Below are 7,426 nucleotides of genomic sequence, written 5' to 3'. Positions count from 1 at the left end.
GAGAGAACACTTTGTTTAAAGAAGAGATTTTGACAGAATATACACACACACTCAAAATATGATTCAGCTTTTTTAGCATAACTTCTCAGAAACATATTTGAAATTATTTTGTAGTCTTCATTTATTACACTACTGAGGATATTATAGTTGATGAATTGCACACATATATATCAAGCTTTTGTGTTTTAAGTTATTTCTTTAATAACCTGTGACGCGTTGAATGTAATCTGTCTGAATTTGCCAGTCTTCCTATCAACTTCTGTCTTAGGGGATAAAAGCAGCAGGAAACTTTGATTCTATTTACATTTCAGGAATGTTGTATCTTACTGGAACACGTAATTTAATGACCTGTGGTGTTTTTTTTTTAAAAAATGGAATTGAAGAACAGAATGGAAGAAGAAACAAATGAAAAAGCAAATCTAGTTTTGTGGATGGAAAATAAATTTTAAGAAAAGCATCATTTAACCTGAAATTGCAATGCAGCACTGAGGCCTGGGCTCCACCTAAAATGTAGACGATTAAAATTATATAGAAGTAAATAAAGAGAAAACATAATATATCCAAGAAAATCAAAATGACCAACAAATCAACAGGTGGGGTAGAGATACCTAATGACCCTCAAACTGTTTACAGAAGCTCTGCTGTAGGAGGGTAGGGATCTTGTGCAACTTTTCAAACTTTTATTATCAAGGGACACAGTTGAGGCATTCTATGCATTGTAGTTACATAACAGCTTTTGTGTTTTTAAAATTTCTCATGTGCACTGACGAAGAGGAACTAGATGTGGAGAAGGACCTGGAGAGATAAGGAAAACAGGAAAGACATATGATCCAAGTAGAACAAATGACCTAGAGATCAGTAACAATTTGGGAGGGGGAACTGTTTGATATGTGTAGGGATTAACATTATTAGAAATTGATAACTAATTCCACTTAGGGCTAAAATAAATGTTTTTCATTTACATCACTGATACACTGGCAAATACAGTGGTTAGAAATAGAGTTTACCTGGAGCTGGGGTGTAGCTCGGTTAGCACTATGACGGCCAGCAGATAGAAACCCCTGGATTTGGTCTGCAGCACCTTATTGACTGGGTGTGGTGGTACAAGCGTTCAATTCCAGTTCTCAAGAACCCCAGATTAGAAAGCAGGCTGAGGAGCAAGCCAGTCGCTGACGTTCCTCCTTGGTCTGTGCTTCTGTTCCTGCTTCCAGGGTCCTGCCTTGACTTCCTGCCTTGGTTTCCCTTAATGGTGGATTATTAGCTGTTAGCTGTAAACTAAATAAAACCTGTCCACTCAAGTTGTTTCTGGTCAATGTTCGGTCACAGCAATTGACAAACCAATACAAGGTAGAATACTGAAATGAAAGTAAAATTCAGGCAGTTAATTAGGCAGTTTGAAATAAACCACATAATGCAGGGCTAGAACTTAGGAGCTGGCATTCAGAAGAGTGTATATGGGGATAGAGGGGAGAGATCAGTCAGCAAAGCCCCAATTCTAATGTCTGCTGCCATGGACAGGCTTTAACAGTTCCCTCAGCCTGAATAAACTGCACGTACTTTTTTTCTGACTTCCAACCCCTAATTCCAGAGTATTCATTTTAGAAAACTTATAATTGTAAATTATTTCTCTGTCCCTTTGAGATGTAAATTTTGTTAAAAGCTCTCTGCAAGTTTTATGATACTAGATTGCCTTTTTCAAGGGCTTGGGAGTCATTCTTTGAAACATAATTATCAAGGAATGTAGCACTGCCATTTCTCAGTTGTTGTGAGAGCTAGAAGCCTAACTTTACAGGGCACCTTACTCCTAGTTAGCATACCTCCTGTCATGAAGATCAGAGAAAATTTACTTTTCCTTTCAATATAGACTCCTGGCCACTTCAGATGGCCAGATTTCCCTCTGAGTTTCTGCATCTATATTGCCATTTCTTCTGAAGGAAATGAATTGAGATTGAATTCTGGCCCACCTCTTATAATTTAATAGTTTGTGATTGTTTAACTTAATCTAGTACATTTTTTGCTTTGAGAGTTCAAAGCCACTAAAACAGACCAAGACCAATCAGTGTAGTAAAGAGCTAGGAAGGTCTGATGTTCTGTGAATGACTGTCAAAAACTTGCTGAAATGGGAGGCAAATAAAAAACTAAACAATTTACATTGGATTAAAAATCAACTGAATGATAAATACACTGGAACTAAAGTGTAGTGAAACCAGGTTTGTAACATGGTTCAACAGTAAGTAAGAAGTAAAGAAAAGAGACACTATTATGACATTCAACAATAAAGTATATTCCATCTGAGGGATTGTTGCTTAAATTTGTAGAGTTAAAATAACTTCATTGAAGAGATTACATTTACTATGCACAATTTTTAGAACATGCTGTCCTAAGAGATCCTTTTGAAAAAACAATGCCATGATTAAATTGTTGAAAAAACTTGTGATATTTAAGGACATATAATATTATTATTGAAAAATATTCTTTCAAGGATTTTGCAGGTTTAAAAGTTCTGTCAGTTTCACATGAATATGAGGAGCATTGGAGATCTTGTTCGAAATCCTTCTGATGAAGCTAATCAGGAGCACATCTTGGTTCTGTTCGGGTCACTGACTTTGCTTTCTTAAAGATGAATCGACTGCTTCTTAGTCCTTCACAGTGGAGGCCGACTTACTGACGTATCTAGCGTATTCAAGTGTCTACACCTGCCATTTTGTGCCATGCTTCTCCTCAGAATTTCAGGTGAAAATCTGATTATACTACATATTTCTATTATGTCAGCATGAAATTCAATGATATGTTTTTAAAATCAGAACTGTTTATTGAACAGTTTTTTTAAATTTTTTTTTTTTTTTTTTTTTTTTTTTTTGTGGGAGGCTATAAACACCAAATAAGAGATTAGGGATTGAGTCTGATATTTCTGGAACTAAAAATCTATGGAGCAATGTAGCAATCATCAGTAATTGATTTTATAGATTCACATGGAAGAGAACTTCCATCTAGGCCAGTGGTCATCAAAAGGCTAGTTTACGCTTTGGTAATTAAAGCATAATAACTGTTTATTTTCATGAACTTCTCAGTTTTAAGGCAATAGTTTTGTTTCTTTATTTTGAATAGTGCTAATAAACAAGACTAGAATAGTTACTAAAACAGAAAACAAACCAACCAACTATACAAGTAAAACCAACTCTAGAGCATTCCAAATTAGTAAATTCGTCCATTTTGATGATAACCTTAATTCCTATACCATGTAGACTGAAAGTTGAGTGAAAATAAATACCTTCAGTTTGCAATGATTATGATTTTAAAATGAGTGAGTTCCTGCTTTTTCCAGTGTAGATCCAGTAAAAAAATACAGACAAGTCAGTGCTCATATGTTGTGTGACATTCTGTTCACATGGGCAGACCGGGATAAATACAAGAAGCAACAATTAACATTCCTCAGAAATTCCCCCCTTACGTTCACGTACGCAGCTCCAAATCTGCTAGAAACCACTTTTTTTCTTTTTCAGTACTTCCTCTAGGGTCTAGTCAAAGTTTCTAACTACTGTTGATCATGGTTTAAAAAGATTTTCTCAGGATAATAGTTTTTTACGATGAAGGCCGTATTGCCAAAACTTCAGGCAATGGAATCAAACAATTTCAATGCTATTGGGTCCTTTAAACCAGACATTTTTCTAGACCTATCTACAGAGTTATTTTCTCCCTCTTCCCTCCCTTAGTTTTTTCTTTTTTGTTAACTTGTTCTTTGATATTTTCATGTTGTTGATAGAAGACCTGTAAAGCATTTTGTACTTCTGAAATTTGTAATTTAATATTTTGTGTGTGTGTGTGTGTGTGTGTGTGTGTGTGTGTGTGTGTGTGTGTGTGTGTGATTATATGTGGGTGTACCCAACACACAGTCCACATGTGGCATTAAGAGGACAACAATTTGGGTCAGTTTACTGCTTCCACGGTTATATAAGTACTGGGATCCAAATTTGGTCACCAAGCTTATGTGCAAAACGTCTTTACTGCTGTGCCATCGTATCAGTCTATATTTCACAATTTGACTTAATATTTGTACATGTTTTCCTATGCCACTCATGTCTGCTTAATTTGTATAATTTTTCCTGAACATTACATTTTTTAAATATTTTATTTGTTATTTTTAATTTTATGTGTATGAGTGTATTGATCGCATGTACATACTTGCTTCCGTGTCATGCAATGCCTGCGGAGGTCAAAGAGGGTGTCAGATCCCCTGTAACTGGAATTACGGACAGTTGGTAGCTTCCACGTGCATGCTGGGAATTGAACCGGGGCCTTCAGCAGGAGCAGTCTGTGCTCTTAACCACTGAGTCATCCTTCCGGCCTCTTGAATATTATCGCAATTCAAGCAATTCACATACCTTCTTTCTGTCTGATCATACTAACATCACAACTATGTCCTTGGTGTTTTTGTTCTGCTAAGGAATCTAAAATGAGTTGTGATTCTATCACTTAATTCAATTTGTTTTTTGAAGTAAATGCTTCAATTTCCTTTTTCTGTATAATGGAATTCCTCTCTAATCAAGACTAACAACCCAACGTTTGCTGTCATTCCATTTGAGTGGTCATATCTCTCTAAAATAGTATTTATTGTTTTATTCTTTAATTTTGTTTCTTTTACCTCATTATTACATGCTAACACTAATAAATCGTACTTATTCTCTGTGTGTTGAAAGCATCACTCGTGCTGCTGCAGACTGATATGATTAACCCTCTCTTCCTAGGCTTTTTTCTTTCTCTGGAGAGCGAGCGCTCTTGTGTGTCCCATGTTCTTGAAAAGTAAGTGCCAATCTCTTTGCCACATGGCTTTTCACAGCGTCTCCATGTGTACAGACTGAATATAGCAAGTTCTTCATGCCCTAAAGGCATCGTTTAGTACAATCCCTGCACTGTCTACTCAGAATGCAGCTCCGGGGACTGTAGTTTCCCAGGCAAAGATGGTAATACAATTCAGGCACACTGAAAGGGAGCATTTCATGAGATTGAATGTGGACACCCTGTGTTCTTCCACCCAACAATGAACTGACAGCCATTCATTACATGGAGATTTTATGTAAATCCCCAACTTCCTTCACCCCCTTCAGACAGTATCTCTCTCCTGTGGCAAGGAAACTAAGTCAGACACTGCAGTAACAATGCTGTTTTTGAGACTTTGTCAATATTTTTCTTTTAATTCTCTTTATTGTACTACTATTAATGTGCTGGAGAGATGACTCAGCTGTTAAGAGCACTCACTGCTCTTACAGAGGACCGGAGTAGGATTCCCATGGTGACTAACAACCATAGCTAACGCCAGGTCCAAGGGAACTGATGGCCTTTTCTCACCTCTGTGGGCATTGCATGACAGGGATGTACTTACATAAATGCAGGTAATATATCAAACACATAAAAAAGTAAAACTAGTAACTAATATATTTTAAGAATTAAAATACTATTAACATTATTTGCCCACCTTCAGTTTTCTTCTAAAACTGGCGTCCTCTTAACTGGCTCCTATTTCTGCACACAAGTAAAACACCATGTTCAACAGTTTAGTGAATTTTGGCCAATAGTTCATTGTCTTTATACTGCAGGCACTCCTACGTTATCCAAATCCTGTAATTTCCACACATTGCTTCACATAAATTTTACTGCTCTTTTGATAAACACTAAAATGTCAACTGCTTTTATCTTCTGCCACAATCCCATCTATTCTTTCACGGTGTGTCATTCTAATTCATTTTGAAGGCCAAAGAATTCCAATGGGCTATTTGTCATGAGTCACCATGTTTAGTGGGATCAGAACAGATCAGAATCACATTTCTTTTCAGAACACATTTAGAAAACAAATTCACCTTTCCTCAAAGTGATCCTAAAGCATAATCACACTTTCTGATAATGGAACTCAGAAATCAATTCTAAATTGCACAACTTCAGCTTGTCCTGTCCCTCTCAAATTTGTGCCCAGATACAGTAGCAGAAGACAAAGGGAAATGCAATCCCTGTCCTAGTTTTATCAAAGATGGTATTTGGGAATCTGTAATGCTAAAGGACCAAAGGGCAGTATTCCAAAGAAGTTTGCTTGTAAGGAAACAGGGGGACAACAAAAGCCTTTCCCAAACTCTGCATATTGGGTTCTTTCACTGTAGTGTTGCCTTTTGGAAAAAGTAGAGGTCGCTTCAGGGCCTTGAGCTGTTTATGATTGCTGGCAGTAAATTTCCATATGTGCTTCAATGCTCCTTTTTTCTTTTTCTTGTCTTTTTTAAGACAGGGTCTCCCTGTCACCCCACCTGGCCTGGAATTTTCTCTGTACAGCATGCTGGCCTCGATCTCATAGAGATCCAGCTGCCTCTGCATCCAGAGTGCTGTGATTAATGGGGTGCACCATTACCATGACCAGCTTTTATTAAAAATCTAAATAAAGCAGCATTTGGGGGACGTAATTCCATTATTTTTCCCAAAAGTTTATTATTGCCACAAATTATAAATATCACTTGATTTTTTGGTGAACAAATTGTCCATCATTATCATCAGCCCTAAAGACCTCTCTTTAGATAACTTGTATTCTTTCTTAATTTCAAGTAATAGCTGAGAACGTTCTGACTCTCTGACTCAGCATTTCATCTTCCACATCATTATTTTTCTTTTGCAGGTCCATGATACAGGGTCAAGTGTTTTCTGCATACCAAAAATAAAAAGTACAAGAATAAATGTGTATAAGAAAGAGTATGCTGCTCCAGGAAGCTCCTCCCTCAGAATATTACTAAAGCTCTGTAACCCAAAGCAGTATATATTTTATGAAAATCAGTCTTAGTGTTTCCATAAGATTAACAACTGTAATCAAAATGATTTTCTGAAACTTGACCTATACCTTTAAAAAATAATTGGCTTCACAAACTGACTGTCTTGTCTTTCAATAATTACAATAATTCTATTTGTTTTCTTTCTATTAATTTTATTTGTTTATAATTTTGTTCTTGAGAATAAAACCTAAGGCCTCATGCATGGTAGGCAAGTACTCTGTCACAGCAGTGTGCCCTTAGCTTAGGTTTTACCGTTTGTCAACACTTTCAGATTGTATGTTTAAATCCTTAGCCATCGGATTCAGAATTGCAATAATTCCGTTCCCCAAACTGATCAACTAATCACACCTAACAGAGCTCTAGAATTACAACATCAGACACAGACAAGCCATGTGAAAGTCCAGTTCATAAAATTACTTTATATTAGCTTTTGAAAATCATGTAACTTTATTTTTGAAAATAAAATAATACCAATATATAGTTGATAGATAATAGAAAGATATAGATAGAGAAGTTAATAATAACAGATAAGCAACACTAACAGAACAGCATGAAGGGATTTATTCTGCCTACGGCATATTTTCAAATAATTTTCTGTTCAGCATTAGAGACAATGCAAGTTC

This window comes from Nannospalax galili, unplaced genomic scaffold (assembly GCF_000622305.1).
Source record: "Nannospalax galili isolate Female #2095 unplaced genomic scaffold, S.galili_v1.0 scaffold252, whole genome shotgun sequence".
Lineage (NCBI taxonomy): Eukaryota > Metazoa > Chordata > Mammalia > Rodentia > Spalacidae > Nannospalax > Nannospalax galili.
Note: the sequence above shows the minus strand (reverse complement) of the source record.